General features: G+C 39.8%; 2 long non-coding RNA genes across 2 annotated transcripts; both read right to left on the bottom strand.

The window, feature by feature from the left end:
• Positions 1-9,396: 9,396 nt before the first annotated feature.
• On the bottom strand, positions 9,397-11,165 carry LOC309690484. The gene is made up of 4 exons (XR_014271738.1): positions 10,668-11,165; positions 10,200-10,358; positions 10,065-10,121; positions 9,397-9,632 (listed from the first exon to the last, which is right to left on the bottom strand). It is a non-coding gene; the product is annotated as an uncharacterized lncRNA (long non-coding RNA).
• A 5,719-nt stretch (positions 11,166-16,884) lies between these two features.
• Positions 16,885-18,172, bottom strand: LOC309691400. Its single transcript, XR_014271993.1, has 4 exons — positions 18,116-18,172; positions 17,296-17,421; positions 17,050-17,212; positions 16,885-16,931 (listed from the first exon to the last, which is right to left on the bottom strand). It is a non-coding gene; the product is annotated as an uncharacterized lncRNA (long non-coding RNA).
• Between the last annotated feature and the right edge of the window lie 2,470 nt (positions 18,173-20,642).

The raw sequence follows: 20,642 nt of genomic DNA, 5'->3' as shown, positions 1-20,642 counted from the left end.
TCTCTGTATCTATGAAGCACCTTGAGGCGACTTTTGTTGTGATTTGGCGCTATATAAATAAAATTGAATTGAATTGAATTACGGACTAAACCTGGGACATTTGTGGCCCCAGTGCATGTGCCCTATCTGCCTTGTTGGTGTCCTTGATTTTTAAAAGTAAAATGTCTTATTATGCTATAAATAATGCCAGAGAGTGAAATCTGTGCTGATCCTAATACAAATACCTGAAGATAAAGTGCCTTGGTTGTTTTCGATTGTTCTTTTCATCAGACATAATAACTACTCAGATCTCCTGGACTTCTTTCTTTCTTTCTTTCTTTCTTTCTTTCTTTCTTTCTTTCTTTCTTTCTTTCTTTCTTTTCATTCCTTTCATTCTTTTCAGAATCAAACTCCTCGACCAATACTTAATATTCCTTTTCCATATTTTCTAACACACACACACACACACACACACACACACACACACACACACACACACACACACACACACACACACACACACACACACACCAACAGATATTGTGTATATATAAATGGTGAATGCTCATATCGAACATGGGCCAAGTTTCAAATAATGAGGTTAGTATATGTACAAGTAATCCCTGCTCCAAGCACAGAAGTACCACCCACCTGCTATTCAAAACTTCTGAGGAGCAGCCAATAAGACAAAGGTTGGCTCAAAGAGAGGACAGCTAAACTGGCATATTTCAAATGGAAGATAAATTGAAGGACTGCACCAAGACTCAGTATAGGATAAATAAGCATATTTTCAGCAATGAATCACACAAATTTGCTGTAGTGCACAAATTAAAGTATGGAGCTGGAAATAAACATAATTAGCTCTCTTTAAGGGACTAAAACATCTCTAGATTGTATTTTGAATAGATCATGAGTGGTCCATTTTTTTTGTCATTTGCTATAATAAAATCCCCCTCATAATGTAGTGAAGAGTTGCCAAGGCCATCTATCTGCAGCCGTGGTTTTTAAGATGCGGTACTTTTTAAAATACACACAGTGGGACACTGCCATAGACTGGTGACCTGTACAGGGTGTACCTTGCTCAGTCTGTGACAGCTGCTCCAGCCCTTCATGACCCTGAATCAGATACACCATTAAAAAGGGGGTGGATGGATTGACAGGGGATCAGAGGTATGGTGGACTGTAACTAAATAATTAAATAGAAAAAAATTAACTGTAAAAATAAATCTGTTAGGGTGCCTGGGTTCGTTGACCCAAAATTTTGAGTTTTACATTATTATTGAACTTTGATTTTGCCATTATTTATCATTTCTAGTCTTTTGGTTTCTTAGAGTTCTGTCTTCTGGTTTCTGTCTCTGTGTTACATAGTTGTTCTGTCTCCCCCTGTCTGCTGTATCCCAGTCGTCAAGTCCGCGTTGTCTGTGTTATGTTTCCTGTTTTACTTTGAAAGTCCATGTCTCATGTTAATGTATCTGGATTTGCTTCCCTTGTCTCGCTACCCTTATTTGTCCCAGCTGTGTTTCTCTGTTGTCTCCCATTCCCTGATGGCTCTCTCTGGGTATGTAAGCCCTGAGTTTTCTTTGGTCTTTGTTGCGATCTCCCTCATCCTATGCTGTGTGTTCTGTTTGGCTGCCTGTGTAAGTTTCTTTTGGTATTCTTGCTTTTGTTATATTTGTGTTTAGCGTTAAAGCTGTTTTGAGTTCACACTTTTACCTCCAAGTGTCTGCACATTGGGTCCGCAGTTCCTGCCTGCACACAGCACATGACAAAATCATTGTGTAAAAACAAAACAAAATGCTGTCTTCTTTATTGACCATTTACCGTCAAACACATTTCAACTATAAGCTTTCATCAGTGCAAACCGAAGCCACATCCCCAGATATAGAACCATGGGAGGTTTAAACACTAATTAGTGTGAATGCTTGAAAAGTTAAATCAGAAGAGCAGGCTGTCTTTACACTGTCACCACATCCATATAATAAACTCCACAGGCATGAAAAATGAGAATTCAGTAGACATGACATATGTGAGTGAAGTTGGCCCCCCCACCTTCTTCAAATCCAACAAAAGTGGTATCAAACGTTTGTGCTGGTTTGTGCTGCAAAAATTGTCGTTTGTGCTGCTATCATTTTAAAGATATTAATCAAAATTTCTAGAGGTCATCAGAGGTCAACCAGCCCCCCCACATTAATTAAATCAAACAAAATGGGTGTCAATCAACTGTGCTACGTTTGTGCTGGTTTGTGCGGCTTCTGTTTTAAAGATATTAATGAAAATGTAAAGGTCAACCAGCCCCCCCCCCCACACACACACACACACATTAATGGAATCGAACAAAATTGATGTCATACATTTGTGCTACGTTTGTGCTGGTTTGTTCTGCAAAAATTGTCGTTTGTGCTGCTATCATTTTAAAGATATTCAAGAAAATTTGTAGAGGTCATCAGAGGTCAACCAGCCCCCCCACATTAATGGAATCAAGCAAAACTGGTGTCAATCAACTGTGCTACGTTTGTGCTGGTTTGTGCTGCTAAAATTGTCGTTTGTGCTGCCTCTGTTTTAAAGATATTAATGAAAATGTAAAGGTCAAAAGGTCAACCAGCCCCCCCACATTAATGGAATCGAACAAAATTGATGTCAAACGTTTGTGCTGGTTTGTGCTGCTATCATTTTAAAGATATTCAAGAAAATTTATAGAGGTCATCAGAGGTCAACCAGCCCCCCCACATTAATGGAATCAAACAAAACTGGTGTCAATCAACTGTGCTACGTTTGTGCTGGTTTGTGCTGCCTCTGTTTTAAAGATATTAATGAAAATGTAAAGGTCAAAAGGTCAACCAGCCCCCCCACATTAATGGAATCGAACAAAACTGGTGTCAATCAACTGTGCTACGTTTGTGCTGGTATGTGCTGCAAAAATTTACGTTTGTGCTGCTATCATTTTAAAGAAATCCATACAAATTTCTAGAGGTCATCAGAGGTCAACCAGCCCCCCAACATTAATGGAATCAAACAAAACTGGTGTCAATCAACTGTGCTATGTTTGTGCTGGTTTGTGCTGCCTCTGTTTTAAAGATATTAATGAAAATGTAAAGGTCAAAAGGTCAACCAGCCCCCCCACATTAATGGAATCGAACAAAACTGGTGTCAATCAACTGTGCTACGTTTGTGCTGGTATGTGCTGCAAAAATTTACGTTTGTGCTGCTATCATTTTAAAGAAATCCATACAAATTTCTAGAGGTCATCAGAGGTCAACCAGCCCCCCAACATTAATGGAATCAAACAAAACTGGTGTCAATCAACTGTGCTATGTTTGTGCTGGTTTGTGCTGCCTCTGTTTTAAAGATATTAATGAAAATGTAAAGGTCAAAAGGTCAACCAGCCCCCCCACATTAATGGAATCGAACAAAACTGGTGTCAATCAACTGTGCTACGTTTGTGCTGGTTTGTGCTGCAAAAATTGTCATTTGTGCTGCATCTGTTTTAAAGATATTAATGAAAATGTAAAGGTCAAAAGGTCAACCAGCCCCCCCACAGTAATGGAATCGAATAAAAGCCTTCAGTTTTCAGGCCCCTCTTCTGTGGAACCAGCTTCCAGTTTGGATTCAGGAGACAGACGCTATCTCTACTTTCAAGATTAGGCTTCAAACTTTCCTTTTTGCTAAAGCATATAGTTAGGGCTGGACCAGGTGACCCTGAATCCTCCCTTAGTTATGCTGCAATAGACGTAGGCTGCCGGGGGATTCCCATGATGCATTGAGTTTTTCCTTTCCAGTCACCTTTCTCACTCACTATGTGTTAACAGACCTCTCTGCATTGAATTATATCTGTTATTAACCTCTGGCTCTCTTCCACAGCATGTCTTTTATCCTGTCTTCCTTCTCTCACCCCAACCGGTCGCAGCAGATGGCCGCCCCTCCCTGAGCCTGGTTCTGCCGGAGGTTTCTTCCTGTTAAAAGGGAGTTTTTCCTTCCCACTGTCGCCGAAGTGCTTGCTCATAGGGGGTCATATGATTGTTGGGTTTTTCTCTGTATCTATGAAGCGCCTTGAGGCGACTTATGTTGTGATTTGGCGCTATATAAATAAAATTGAATTGAATTGAATGTTTCATTAGAGTGGGTGTGGCACACTTAATCAAAATGATTTGCCAGTGGGACTGTTTGAGAAAAAAGCCTCATCGGGTGAGGGATTTCTACGTGCGATCAATGGCACAACTTGTCAAGTCCCAATCCTTGGAAGAAGCAAAGGTCCTAATACGTAGCATTGCTATTGTGGCATTAAGTGAGACAGAAGGCTGTGACAGTTTTGGAAACCCCATTATGTCAGAAGTGTCCAAATCAAATCTGAAAAGAAAAATTGCAGATGAGACTATGTTTCTGATGATAAGGAAGAAGAAGACATTAGATTGGATCCATGCACAGAAATAAACACCGACTTAAGGCAGAGGGTGGCAGATATTTGTGAGGGGAGCAGGTGCCATGCTGAAGATCATGGTGATCGAGACAATATGCACTATCTACCTGAGCTCGTCCCACACCTAATTAGATTGGGAGGATACCTACCACTCTGGACTGGAGAAATGGTTCCCCTATTTCAGAGCGAAAAACTCACTGCAACTTCAGCTAATGTTGAAGCAGAGTTCAAGAACATTAAACATGGTCTGTTCAAGCATGAAAATCTCCCTGTAAGGATAGATAAATTCATTGCATGTCATCTTGGTTTTATTGAAGGGAACATGCGGATCTGTTCTGCAAAACAAATACGAAAAGAAGCAGAGGTTGCCAGACAGGATGGTACAGTGAAGCGTCAGTATCCACACAAAGCCTTTGTGGAGTAGGAAGTGGATGATAACCCCTCTCAGGAGCCCAAAAGTGACACAGACATAGACATACAGGAAGGGCACGAAGTACTGCAGTGCGTTTCACGTTGATATCAGGCACCTCCTAAAAAGGGAAAAGAAAAGTTCATTTAACGCAAAGTTTTCAGGTGTCATTCTTTGGGGAGAATACATGTTTATGAAACTGCATGACATCAGACTCTACCAAATTTTGGAGACTTTTCTTTTAAGATACAACCTTTCTGTCTCTTGTGACAGAGAGTCTGTTTCTTAATCATTTGACAAAAACCCTACACAGTATTTTAAAATAGTGTTCTCCAGATCAGAGCTGTAATCTATATAGAACATGGGGTTCAAAGCAAGGAAAAATTGTGTGTTTATCAGTGAAACCTTTAATTTGTGTTAATTTTATCATTATCAATATATGAAATCTTCACCTTAAGGGACTTAATGAATGGTTTCTTCTAAAAATTAGAAATGATTGAGTCATTTCACATCATATGAAAATATTAATTTTTAATACAAATTTGGCCCTACAAAAATGGAAACTCAGTAACAAAGATGATGGAGATTCTCTAAACACGAGCGAATATCACAGTAAAATTGTTGATTGTGATTTACACATTGGATGTATCCTCAGTGATTTGGTACAATTATACAACATTTTATAAGAACTGAACAACTGATGAAACTAATTATAGGCCAATCTCCAACCTTCCTTTCATATCAAAAATCCTTGAAAGAGTAGTTGTCAAACAGCTAACAGATCATCTGCAGAGGAATGGTTTATTTGAAGAGTTTCAGTCAGGTTTCAGAGCTCATCACGGCACAGAAACAGCTTTAGTGAAGGTTACAAATGATCTTCTTATGGCCTCTGACAGTGGACTCATCTCTGTGCTTGTCCTGCTAGACCTCAGTGCAGCATTCGATACTGTCGACCATAATATCCTATTAGAGCGATTAGAACATGCTGTAGGTATTACAGGTACCTACAGCAGGTGTTACAAATATAGAAAAATGTTGTCGTAGTGAAATGCAAAGCACGAGCAGAGCAATTTCAGTTAGATTAAAGAGAATGAAACGTGTCTACTGCAGTGGTTTGTATCATATCTATCTAATAGACTCCAGTTTGTTCATGTAAATGGAGAGTCCTCTTCACACACTGAGGTTAATTATGGAGTTCCACAGGGTTCAGTGCTAGGACCAATTCTGTTTACATTATACATGCTTCCCTTAGGCAGCATCATTAGAAGACATAGCATACATTTTCACTGCTATGCAGATGACACCCAGCTCTATCTGTCCAAGCCAGATAACACACACCAATTAGTTAAACTGCAGGAATGTCTTAAAGACATAAAGACCTGGATGGCCGCTAACTTTCTGCTTCTTAATTCAGATAAAACTGAGGTTATTGTACTCGGCCCTGAAAAGCCTAGAAATATGGTATCTAACCAGATTCTTACTCTGGATGGCATTACCTTGGCCTCCAGTAATGCTGTGAGGAACCTTGGAGTAATTTTTGACCAGGACATGTCCTTCAATGCACATATTAAACAAATATGTAATTCTGCGTTCTTCCATTTGCGCAATATCTCTAAAATTAGAAATATCCTGTCTCAGAGTGACGCTGAGAAACTAGTTCACGCATTTATTACTTCCAGGCTGGACTACTGTAATTCATTATTATCAGGATGTCCAAAAAACTCACTGAAAAGCCTTCAGCTAATCCAAAATGCTGCAGCAAGAGTACTGACAGGGACTAGAAAGAGAGAGCATATTTCTCCTGTTTTGGCTTCCCTTCATTGGCTTCCTGTTAAATCCAGAATTGAATTCAAACTCCTGCTCCTCACATACAAGGTCTTAAATAATCAGGCCCCATCTTATCTTAATGACCTTGTAGTACCATATCACCCTATTAGAGCACTTCGCTCTCGCTCTGCAGGCCTACTTGTTGTTCCTAGAGTATTTAAAAGTAGAATGTGAGGGAGAGCCTTCAGTTTTCAGGCCCCTCTTCTGTGGAACCAGCTTCCAGTTTGGATTCAGGAGACAGACGCTATCTCTACTTTCAAGATTAGGCTTCAAACTTTCCTTTTTGCTAAAGCATATAGTTAGGGCTGGACCAGGTGACCCTGAATCCTCCCTTAGTTATGCTGCAATAGACATAGGCTGCCGGGGGATTCCCATGATGCATTGAGTTTTTCCTTTCCAGTCACCTTTCTCACTCACTATGTATTAACAGACCTCTCTGCATTGAATCATATCTGTTGTTAACCTCTGTCTCTCTTCCACAGCATGTCTTTATCCTGTCTTCCTTCTCTCACCCCAACCGGTCGCAGCAGATGGCCGCCCCTCCCTGAGCCCTGTTCTGTGCTTTTTAACACAACAGCGCATTCGAAATCGAAGTTCTTGCCTGCAACATATTAATATACTTGCTTTTTTACGGAAAAAATAAACATAACGAAGGTTCCGTTTTACTTACAAGTTTCTCCAAATGTGCTCTCCAGTCGCTCGAGAAGGGCAGCCATATTGAACAGAATTTTCTGTCAACATCGTTCAGGTTAGAGAGGAAACGTCATGACGTAGTTGACATACACATGCGGAGCTCGGAAAAAAAACATTTACTCAAAAATCATAATTAAGAAAGCAGTATTTACTCTTAACTTCTAAGCCATGTACAATTATAACTGTTTGAATCGTTAACAGAACAAAAGTTTTAAGTTGTTTCAACTTTGAGGAATTTCAATTGTTATATCCACAAACTTTATAAGTCAGGTAGACTGTTGGGGTTTACAGTGCAGTAAAACTTGGCAAAGGACAATACTGTGTCATGAACACCTGTGCCTTTGATGCCTTCTGTCAAAGTCTGTGCTGCGTTTACTGTGACAGTCGTACTGCTCAAAACATGTTGAATAGTTCAGAGGAGAACAAAGTATTCCAGCTTGTGAAATCCCTTGCTTCAAAGGGTGTCACTCAACATGCCTATTCATTGAGGGCAGAGGTGCTGAGCTCAATATTCTGCCCTGTTCAGTTGAAGACTGGTGTTCATCGTGTTGATGCACAGTGCCATGTGTCCACAGTAATTCAAAAAACAATGACGGAAAATCCAAGTGTTCACTTCAAAAGACAGTGTTCCTCCCAGTACTGCAAACTTTACACACCAAACACAAGGCAAATACCTTTTGTTTCCATTGATCTGTCAGTCCTCTCAGCTTCTGGCATAGCTCACCTTCAGTCTGCTGTTGAACAAGGGCTCAACCTTCCAGCATCGCCATGCCTAAGACCAATCGAAAGTCCTGATGCATCTCCAACAGCATTTAAAACAGATTCATCAGGAAAGCAACTTTGCACAGGGACTGTTTGTCACAGTTTCACCCTGAGAGAGCTTGTATGGATTGTGTTAATGGAAAATTGTATTTAGTAGTCAGTATAATCTTTTAGTGATATAAGTTTGCATATGGTAGAATACTGCATGTAGTTATTTGTATTAGGAAATATTCAACCATGTATACTTAGAGGCATATAATTAATTGTGTGTGATCTTTAACAGGCTGCAAAGGCTTGGTGTGTATTCCACACTAGAATGCACACCCACATCCTGGGAGCACGAGAGAGGTCATACCTTCTCTTATTGTTTTATGGTAGGATTAACGTAGTTACATCTGTTTTAGTCTAAGTGCTTTAACTGCTTGACTTCCTCACCAATGTTATCTAGGGTGAGGGAGGTCTACCCTCTTCCTGACCAAGGATCTGCCTTTTATGACCCTTTGATCAGCAGGACACACACACACACACACACACACACACACACACACACACACACACACACATATACACATACGGGTCTATGTGGTATGGAGGGACTATCCTACGTCAATCCGCCCGGTGGTGGTTTAAGTGGACTACCCTTTTCAATGGACTTAGAGCCAAGGGAGCGAGGTTAAAGTGTTCGAAAAAATCTGAAAAAAATTTGGGTCACTTCAGACCTCATACACTCCCTATAGAAGTCTAGATACACTGATACACACCAACCAGACTCTATTGTGTTTTCTGGAGACATTGTCCACTTGACAACAATGTGTTTTATGAGGTCCAAAAAAAACAATATTGGGTCTTTAAAGGGACAATGATGTAATATTTAAATAGCTCATCATTACCATGAATACACATCTGACAGGACACAGGATTACTGGAACATCATTTTATTAGTGTTCTTGGATCTGAACATTAATTTTAACCATAAATAAAAAAAGAAATCTATGGACAAAAATGCCCACGCTTCCCACAGAAATATAAAAATATAGAAAACAGAAAAATTAAAAACATTTAAAATGAATTTTAATAGTTTAAAGGTAAATATTAAGGGGAGAAAATATGCATTTATAATTTTTTATTTTAAATATAACCCGTCAAAAAAAACCCTAAATAAATTAAATGTAAAAATTATGAAATACAAACTGCTTCTGTATTTAACAAGAACTTTTTTTTTCTTTAAACAGAACATCAGTGTTAACAACAATTGGCAATCTGACCAAGATGTAAAACCACATCTGGCTAAACAGTTATTTTAATTCATTTTTTTCTGCCTTTTTGCAGTTAATCCTCTGTTTCTTACAAAATCTCTTATGTTTTGAACTGTTCTTCCTGCCAACACCGGATCTTCTACCAATTTGCAATGACTGCATTCATTTTTGGTGGCTAGTTTCCCTTCGTTTATGTGGTCTTTAAAATGCCTCATCACTGCAGCAACCTCAGCCTTGGACCACATGTTTTTGGGAGCTCTTCGGGAATTGTGGGATTGAGCAGCATTTTTCTCTGGAAGATATATAAAGTAGTAGTAGTTAAAACAAACAAAAAACCAAACAAAAAAAACAAAAAACATTTGCTTGTTAAAAGAATGGATGCTACCCTGTACTAACTTCTGAAATGTGTTGCTACCATCAATATCAAAACGAGCTAAAATTCTCTTTGAAAATTTATCAAATTTCTAAAATGAGACAACATTTAGTGTTCCGCTGTGAATAAAAGACTGAATAAAAAGTTGAATAAAAGTCTCTTGATGCATGCTCAATCATCCAGGTAAGTAAATCCCAAAACGTTGATTCTGTTAATCTGGACGTAGCGTTTTCAGTTGGAGAAACATTTTGTCACTCATCCAAGTGACTTTTTGCCACCACTCTGCAGTTTGCCATATGTTGCAAAGTGATGAAACAATAATAAGCTTAGAGAACCAACTGCACCCCTTACCTTCAGAGGGAGCAGCAGTCTCACTTGCTGCAGGCATTGTGAGTGGTCCTTCATCTGCTGATTACACAATTTGATTAAGTTTTAATATTTGTAACAAACATTTTATCCACAGAAACCAAGCTAGTGGTAACTTACCACAATCTACAGTGTCTTGGAGCTGCGCTGTGTTTGTGGAATCAGCTACTGCATGTACAGGCTCACTGGTGCCACACGCCGACATTGTGAGTGCTGTGTCATCATCATCTGATTCACTCTCACTGTCCTTTGTTTCAGCATCACTTAATGCAATTTCATCTGAGAAATTGTGGGGGGGGGGGAAACAAAACAAAAAAAACAAACAAACACAACCCCCCCAAAAACCTCACATTAACAACGAGATATGACAAAATACAGAACAAATACTGGAAATTATAGTATATAGTTTTACTATTTAAGGCCACCACTCTGCAGTTTGCCAAATGTTGCAAAGTGATGAAACAATAGACTTCAAGAACCTTAAATCATGGACATTTAACAGAATGGTCTGTGCTTTTAGGTTTTAATTCTGTTGATAAAGCATAATATTCAACTACTGCCCTAATATTTGCTCCTTTCAATACAAACCTTCTATTTTGATCTCATCCAGTGATTTCCCCTGGATCTGGGAAAGATGTCCTTTTTCCAGTGTTAAAAGCAGTTTGGAAATCTTGGCCAGCTGTGTTGTGGGAACTGGTAATCTGTAGAATTCGCGGTGAACGCGGATATCATGACCCAGGAAATCTGCAACCTGATCAAGTTCGTTGTTTTTCAAATTAAGGACTTGTGAGAGTGTGGCAACATGTTTTCTGAGCTGTGTCGATCTTAGATACTCAGGCTGCTTTGCTCCACACTGGTGTGCATGAACACGCAAGGAGTCCATTCCTCTGTAATGACTCATTGATCGGGGTCTTGCAAAGAGGTAGATATTAGTGGCACAAATACCACAGTCAGGCCTCCTACTAACCAGTAGTGACAGAGCATCCAGCATGCTTGGTGTTAGCAGAACTGGAACATTTCTGTCCCTTTTTCCCATTATTTCTATTCTACAGAAATAGTTACAGAGTCTCTGTTCCATTTCTGAGAGCCCCATGAATCCGAACATCTTCTGTAAAGGGCAATGTTGATGGCTTGTTAAACTTTGCCTCACTCAATGTGTTCAAGGCACGGTGAGACACCATCTCGGACCATTTGGAGACATACAACTTCTTGAACGCATCAGTGGACTTGATTAGGGCTTCATCCTCTGTCATGAGGGCACGACAATGGATAATGTCAGACATTTTATGCAGTGTATGTCCCAGTTTCAGCGCAAGGCTTGGAGTTTTGTATGACAGTGTCTCTTCATCAAAACCTGAAACTTTCTTTACTGCTTGCACAACTCTCTGGAAATTAGCAGGCTTAATAGCTTCTTCCATGTTATGCACTGAGAATTCTGTGCGCAGACACAACAACAAACGTCCCGCTTCACGAAGCTTCTGTCGTATATAATCATACTTTGTAGGGTCTTGTCCATGTTTATTGTAGAGGGACTGGGCAAACTGAATAACAGTAAAGTCATTTCGCACAGCTGAGGCAATCTCATCTTGTTTCATAACAGCAAGAACCTTCCAGACTCCACTTGACACCTGCGGATAACACTGAGACTCCAGAGTTAAAGCCAGGCCGAGTACTTTGGTTCTTCCAGGTTCTTTATCCGTGTCATCTTTTGGTTTGTTCGGACATCTGCGGACATGTCTCCAAAGATCCTTGCGAACATACATCCCTTGACAATAAAAGCAATGAGCGAACTTTCCCTCTACTGCTTTAATCTTGGGTCTTCTCTTCACTTTCAGTGGTCCCACTCCACCATGCAAAACTGCAGCATTATGCTTAAAATTTCCCTTATTTCTCAATTTCTCTAACAGACTTTTACGCTCGTTTGAGTCTCTAGGCAGGGAAAATGCATGCACAACATCAGGAGCCGTTTTGTGGGTTTTCAGGTGGCGGGAAATTTTAGCTTGTGGTTTGCCACAAAAATAGCAGTAATTTCTTTTACTTAAAGTCATTTTTTCTGATTCAGTTTCGCAAAGCTCATTTTTATCTTGTGGCTTGTCCTTTGTCAAGTTGTGGATTAAATTCATTGAATCTGATTGTTCATGCGCTTTGGAGATGTCATTTTGGCATAGCAGACCTTTTGATGTGCTTGGCAATAATGAGATGTCTTCATCTGAATCTTCATCATATGACTCTGAATCTGGCACATATTCTTCTTCTGATATGCTGTGGTTGCCATCATCATCGCTTGATATTTGATCCAGAACTGAATGTGGCAATCCATCCTCCCCTGAATATTCAGAAATTTCTTCTTTCTGGAATGTAAGAACAAAAGTTATTTTAATTGATCAATACTTTAGACAGGTAAAAAATAAACTGAAAAACAAAGTCAAGCCAAATATGAATGGGATACACACCTGTGTTGACTGGTGGCAATTCTGATTTGCCAATTTTGTAAGGCAAGATTTGTGCCAGACCCCTAAACAAACTGAAACACATTTTGATAGACTTAATTTAGCTTTGCAGTTCTATTTAAGTGAAGTAGTTTTTTGTCAAAGCATTGCAGTAATGTCAAATGCTGAAAAAAAAAAAAAAAACCAAACTGTTCACACTTAAGGATATTTTAATGACTACACATACACTGCTAATCCCCCCCCCCCCCCAAAAAAAAAGGACATCCCAGATGTGAATGAAGGAATTATTCTTATTAAATACTTTGTTCTTTAGGTAGTTGAATGGCATGAAAGTGTGTAGTTGAATGTGTGTGGCCTCCAGATGCCTGTATGACTTCCCTACAATGCCTGGGCATGCACGGGATGAGGTGGCGGATGGTCTCCTGAAGGATCTCCTCCAAGACCTGGACTAAAGCATCTGCCAACCCCTGGACAGTTTGTGGTGGATGGAGTGAGACATGATTTAGGTCTGGGGAACAGGCGGGCCAGTCCATAGCATCAATGCCTTTGTCATGGAGGAACTGCTGACATACTCCAGCCACATGAGGTCCAGTGTCGTCTCGCATTAGGTGGACCCCAGGGTCAAACGCACCAGCATGTGGTCTCACAAAGGGTCCGAGGACCTCATCTTGTTACCCAATGACAGTCAGGCTCTCTGGCAGGTACAGAAATGCCACCCCTCACCATTACTGACCCACTGCCAATATGATCATGCTGGAGGATGTTGCAGGCAGCAGAACGTTCCCCACGGCATCTCCAGACTGTCACGTGCTCAGTTTGAACCTCCTTTCAGCTGTGAGGAGCATAGGGTGCCCGTGCCGAAGTTGCCAAACTTTGTGTTTTCTGGCAAATGCCAAGCATCCTGCATGGTGTTGGGCTGCAAGCTCAATCCCCACCTGTGGACGCTGGACCCTCAAGCCACCCTCATGAAGTCAGTTTCTGACCATTTGAGCAGACAGATGCACATTTGTGGCCTGTTTGAGGTCATTTTGCAGGGCTCCTCTTGTTCCTCCTTGCACAAAGGTGGAGGTAGCGGTCCTGCTGCTGGGTTGTTGCCCTCCTATGGCCTACTCCACATCCAGGTAGCACCTCCATGCTCTGGACACTACACTAACAGACACAGCAAACCTTCTTGCCACAGCTCACATTGATGTGCTACACTAGATGAGCTGCACTACCTGAGCCACTTGTGTGGGTTGTAGACCGTCTCATGCTACCACTAAAATGAAATCACCGCCAGCATTCAAAAGTGACCATAACATCAGCCAGAAAGCATAGGTGCTGAGAAGTGGTCTGTGGTCACCACCTGCAGAACCAGTCCTTTATTATGGTGAATTGACTATAATTTCCACTTGTTGTCTACTCTATTTGCAAAACAGCATGTGAAACTGGTTGTCAGTGTTACTTCCTAAGTGAACAGTTTGATTTCACAGAAGTGTGTTCTGACTTGGAGTAACATCGCATTGTTTAAGTGTTCCCTTTATTATTTTGAGCAGTTTATGTTATGGAATGGGGAATTGAGGACAATCCCAAGTATACCATTTTTACAAGGTCCTGCACCAATGAGGTAATACTACATTTCTTTAATTAGACGTGACCACCTATTAATTAAAAAGGGAGCAGTGTTCATTTCAGCTAGTCTTAACTTGTTGAACTCTATTAATGCTTTTTACTATACACTGTACCTATTCACTAAATGTCTCACCTTTGCACTTATAGCCAAGCCACTTGAGGGAGGAAACCGGTCCCACACACTGAATGCACTTGTCCAAAGATGATATTGTTGTGCACACCAGACGATGATTGTGAAACTGTTAGCAAAATATTGCAACATTTATTTGTTTTGGACAGTTGGAAAGGTGAGGTGTTTTCAATTCAGTTGCAGATATCAACTAATAAACTTCGTCCATGTAAATCACATCACACCCAGGTGACTGCCAAACACACACACACACACAGCATCCATAAAGAATGATGTGTGTGTGTGTTGGGGGGGGGGGGGGGGGGTATTTTTTCTTCTGAAAAAAATACTGGCTACAATAATTAACAACTGATTCCTTTGCAATCATCCATCCTCTTCCACTTATCCTTATCAGGATTGTGGGGTAGCAGGTTTGGGGCCTATACCAGCTACCATAGGGCAGTACAACCTGGACAGATCACCAGTCTAACATGGAAGGACAAGCATTTGCATTCACACCAAAGGGCAGTTTTGAATCACCAGTTAACCTAACCCCATAAGCTACATCTTTGGACTGTGGGAAGAAGCCAGAGTACACAGCCAGAGAGAACCCATGCACTACAGCAGTAAAAAGTGCCTAAAACAAGTTAAGAAGTTGTATAGTACTATCTATCTTAATGTTCAAGCCTGAGTTTCAAACCATTTCAACATAGAAACAAAGCACATGTAGTCAGTTCTGCATGCTGTAGGTCAAACTGTCAAAAAATACAAGAAGACCCCTCCTAAAACCAGAGTGATGTCACCATGAAGCAAACTTTGACGGAGTCTCCCAATAACAGTGTGGTCCTCCTAAGTCACATTTGGGTGGTTAACACACACACACACACACTCAGATGTTATCCAGACTTGCACTTTGAAACAATGAAAAGGACCTACAAGCCACGGTCCATGTAAATCACATCATACCCAGGTGACTGCCAAACACACACACACAGCATCCATAAAGAATGATGATAGATTAAATTATTAGTTCATTAAGTGGTACACTGGATTATATTTACCCTTTCAGGCTCTGGATGTTTCAAGTCCAGATCATTGTTTGGAAAGCTGTTTGCTTTAGGCAGCTCACAGTCTTCTGAATCTGGCTGGTCTCAATCTTCGTGTGTAACAGATAGAAAATGAATATACAGTGCATTTTTGAAGAGGCTTTTGAAACATTAAATAAACTGTATGAGAAAGATAAGTTTCAAGCTAATGTCTTTAAAATATTCACTGTCATGTATAGAGAATTTAAGTCCCTATGATTAAGAGACAAATAGTCAGTGTGATTTCTTTATTTTTTAAGCCATTGCTAAAGGAGTAAAACAATCACCTGTAGCAGCAACGAACTGTCACTAGGGCCCATTTATCTTCGAGGGCCAAAATTTAAAATGAATCTAACTAAAGAGGCTACACAGCAAAATCTCCAGTGTTAAATTAACACTAGAGAGTGTCTATATGGGTCCACACAACACTGTTGAGTGTTAAATTAACACTTTTAACAGTGTTATATGTTTAAAAGTAACCTAGTCAGTTTTGAAGATTAACAGTGGCTAACACTGAGCAGTGCTGATTTTCTAACACTGGAATATTTCTAACATTTTGAGTTATTTTCCAGTGTTAGAAAATCAGCACTGCTCAGTGTTAGCCATTGTTAATCTTCAAAACTGACTAGGTTACTTTTAAACATATAACACTGTCAAAAGTGTTAATTTAACACTCAACAGTGTTGTATTTAACACTGTCTATAAGGGTCCACACAGTGGACCCTTATAGACACTCTCCAGTGTTAATTTAACACTGGAGATTTTGCTGTGTAGAATCACATTAAACATCAATCACTGTTAAAATTTAGAAACCGAAAGCCATTTTTTATTTCTGCATACCTGCTGATATTTTTTTAGTGCTTTTAGAGGGCTTTGATGTGGCAGCCATCACAATTGCCTGTTTTCCATTAGTACCTACCCCTGTTTTTCCAGTAGGTTATAGTACCATGTAGTTTTTCAGTAACTACTGCACCAAGGTTCCAAGTGATCCAAAGTGATCAGAAAATTTGACATAGACTGAATGCCACCAGGTGGCTGGTCAATGGTGTCACTCGATAAGTTATGAGTGCGCCTCCTTCGTGAAAATCCAAGCCATCATTTTTGAAACTCTGAAATGTTTGAAATAGCGACCAAAATTAACAGCGTGATCCCTGAATTGAACACTAAAGTATAGACTGAGCAGCAGGCATTTTGTCACCTTGACGTCCATGCTTGCTGTGGCATTTATATCACTGGATGCTCGGCTGCATTGCTATAGTTACCCCAGGCACAGTAGGTGATACTCAATTTCAGTGAAAAACTAGATGCCCTAAGTCACGTTAAGCCAATTTGAGTAGGTACAAATGTAAAAATGGCTTACGGTATGCAATTTATCAGTTCCAAAAAGTACAATTGTAGAAATACCTTGCATCTCCAGAGCCAATCCGAGTCACCATAATTATAGTCTATTTCTTCGCCTGGACTTATGTCTCTGCTTGCAAATAAGCATAGATGGGGCTTTCCATTGATATTTAATATTTTCATCTTAGCGCTTGGACTGATGTGGTTGTCGTTGACAAGTATGCCTAATGACCCATCTTCTTGAGATGCATCCACACTGTGGGGTTAGGCAAAAAAGTATTAGCTTAACTAGTTAGTTAGGAAGCTTTTTTTTTCATAAATCAAAAGCAATGTGTCATTTAATCTTAATCAAACTACACTGATATAATACGCACCACCAGAGTTTTCCATCAAACTTGAATTCAAACATGAACACCTTCAGGCTGTCATGATAAACTCTGTGTCTCCGCTCACATTCTTCTTTTGTTATGAGTTTACCTCTGTATTCCAAAAGGAAGTCTCCTTTTTGGAATGGAACAGTCGTGAAAATGCCCCGACCTGAATTGCAGAGGCATACCAAGTGAGTGACAAAAGACAAAGTGACAAACTCCAAATCTAATCCAAACTAAAGACCAACTTACCTTTGAAGGCATTTATGTAGTGGATATCAAGTCCCAGTTTGTCCCTTCCAGCAGAAACATGACAGACTGCATCCTCCCGTGGAGGAATGCGTCTCCTTCGCATGTTCTCCTGTACGTTTTGATTGGCTGTATTACCAAAGCATATAAAGTATTACGATTAACGTCATCATTGTCATCATCATCAGTAGTAGCAAAACTAGCAGTAGTGTAGTTTACAGCATAAACACAGCTGACTTATTCATAGTCCTAATTTATGCCTTCTTTTAAAATGTTAAAGGCCTAGTACTCAAAATGGCGACATGTGACATTTCTGTAATGGCGACTGCAGAGAGTGATACAAGTACTGAGAAAGCTTAGGCATCAAAACTGTAAGAAGTTTTTTCTTCAGGCATATAAATAAATACACGACTAAATACACTTATACCCTTGCTTTTATTTTAGGGCTGTCAGCAGAATGGACAGACATTGGACAAACTGCCCGAAATTAGCTAACAGCGACATCAGGGATTTTGACTCAGACTGCGCTGGTTTAATTGTTAATCGCATTAGTCGCGATGTCGGCATTAACACGTTTAAGCCACAATAATGCTTTAACACCGAGTAAATCCTAACACGGGTTAGCCCGCTTTATCGCGTTGACGCGGTTAGTCGTCAGCCCTATTTTATTTACTCAATGACAAACGCTGGGGCCGTTTTACTTCTTCAAAGACTCACTAACAGTCCATAAAGCATAAATTAAACCAGTTTAATATAGGCCTGTGCACCTATAATTTCATATAGTATTAAAGTCATGGTCCATTTTACATTAAAAAAGGCTTACCTTTGTGTTTTTAATCCGTCTTCGTATTGCCGTCGACATACACTTGTTAAAGGGCACATTTACAAGTCATGTTTTAGGGGGACACATGAATACACAGCAAAAAGTCGAAATGTCCCCGGAGCCCAGGTACAGCGCAGGTCAAATGTCAATCCATACCACATAGACGCACACACACACACACACACACACACACACACACACACACACACACACACACACACACACACACACACGCACACATACGTTCAATGGAGTATAAAATAAAGACCAGGGCAGTTCCTCACCTGAGTCTCTCAGTAGGGAGCTGCCCTTGCTAGCAAGAACTCTGTGTGTTTCTCTTCTCTTTACTGAAGAAGTGTTTTAGAATAGTTTCCCTAACAGATTGACACAGACCTTGGAAAATGCTCTACAGAAACTCTGGAGCACAGTTTTCACAGTCCAAAAAGGTTTTTGCTTACTGAATTCCCATCCACTCTGCTACTTCAAGGAGAGAAATTCACACTGAAAGCAGTCATTACATTTCAGGAGGGCCCAACACCAGAAACACTCGGGCATTATATGACATTCTGTAACAGGACCCCGTACATCTGGGAGATGTATGATGACCTAAGAAAGGATGTAACCATAGCATCTGAAAACACCAGCGTATGTCCGCACGCTGTGCTCTACACAAAGAAATGATGGCAAGATCTCATGAAAGAAAGTCCTTTTCTAGTTTGTGAGTTAGATGATGGAAATAGCTGTTATTTTTCAGTTATTGTATTAGACTTGTGAGGCTCAGACAGTTCAATGTATTTACCTTTTCTAACAGGAAACATATATACTACATTGTTCTCGTAGTTTTGTATTTTGTTACCAGCAAATAAAGTTTTTTCTCTAACCGAATGCATTAATTATTTTAAATGCTATATTTAACCTAGTTTTTAAATAAGTTATTGCAGTTTGATTACTAGGTTTAAGAGTGTGATCATAAGAAAAAAATATCCAATGCTGGTTAATATCTCTCAATTTCTTTACGGTAAAGAAAGTGGCTGGTTGAGCTTTAGAAACTTTTGGTAATATCTTTAAAATGAAAGCGGCACAAACGACAATTTTAGCAGCACAAACCAGCACAAACGTAGCACAAACGTTTGACACCAGTTTTGTTTGATTCCATTACTGTGGGGGGGCTGGTTGACCTCTGATGACCTCTAGAAATTTTTATCAATATCTTTAAAATGAAAGCGGCACAAATGACAATTTTAGCAGCACAAACCAGCACAAACGTAGCACAAACATTTGACATCAATTTTGTTCGATTCCATTAATGTGGGGGGGCTGGTTGACCTTTTGACCTTTACATTTTCATTAATATCTTTAAAATGAAAGCGGCACAAACGACAATTTTAGCAGCACAAACGTAGCACAAACGTTTGATACCACTTTTGTTGGATTTGGGTAATGTGGGGGGGCTGGTTGACCTCTGATGACCTCTAGAAATTTTGATTAATATCTTTAAAATGATAGTAGCAGAAATGAAAATTTTTGCAGCACAAACCAGCACAAACGTAGCACAAACGTTTGATACCACTTTTGTTGGATTTGAAGAAGGTGGGGGGCCAACTTCACTCACATGACTTTTCTGTTCATTTTAAGCAGCAGAAGTGAGGCGCATGTCTGTGTGCGTGTGTATGGAGCCATTGGGTGCAGTCACTATAGCAACCAGGCTCACACCTGCCTGCTTAACTAGCTCTGTCTCTCACTCTGCCAAGATTCATCTTAAACACTTCTCTTTCAACTGCTGCTGTGTCCTCAGTGTTTGCTCTACAAAACGTTGCCATCGTTGTTCTCTTTCCAGCACCGTGTCTTTCAAAGCTCAGACATTTAAAATTTTTAAACTGTGTGGATCCAAGTGGAGGGATCACATTTTAGTCATTCAGTGACTCAAAGAATATGAACTTTTAATATTCATTCAGAGGTTTTCTGACTCTAAATTTTCTTTTCTCATTTCTAACGTTTTTCTAATTTACAATTAAAACATTTTCAGCTTTTTTCCAACTTCTTCTTCTGTGTAAACGTCAGCTTTTAGCACTTCAGCACTTTTGTTTTCAGATTAAATTCTTTTTCTTTTTTTCTCATTCAAACTTTTTAACTTAAAATTCAGCAATTAATTCATTTCAATGCATACATTCAGATTCAAGCATTCACACTGCAGTTTCTTCAGAAAATGCACTTTCTAGTTGACAACTAGAATACATACTTACATCATGTATGGACCAATGAAGAGGAAGCCATGAATCAAGCCAAAGTTAGAAACTTAAGAAAACTTTTTTTTTCCTTTTCTTTTTTTTTTTACCAATGTTTGTAATTAGGGTGTAGATAGGTACACAAAGCTACATCATCTGGGGCTGGAAAAGAAAAGCAGCACTGAGGTGCTGAAAGATGCAGTTCCAGTAGTGGCCACTTGAGGCTGGGAATCATGGGTGTCCCATGTTAAAATGTCCAACTTTAAACATGGATAGTTTCTGTCTATGATAACTGAGCTCTT

Source organism: Aulonocara stuartgranti (genome assembly GCF_965226115.1).
Source record: "Aulonocara stuartgranti genome assembly, chromosome: 16".
NCBI classification, from domain to species: domain Eukaryota; kingdom Metazoa; phylum Chordata; class Actinopteri; order Cichliformes; family Cichlidae; genus Aulonocara; species Aulonocara stuartgranti.
This window is presented reverse-complemented; position numbering and strand designations above follow the sequence as displayed.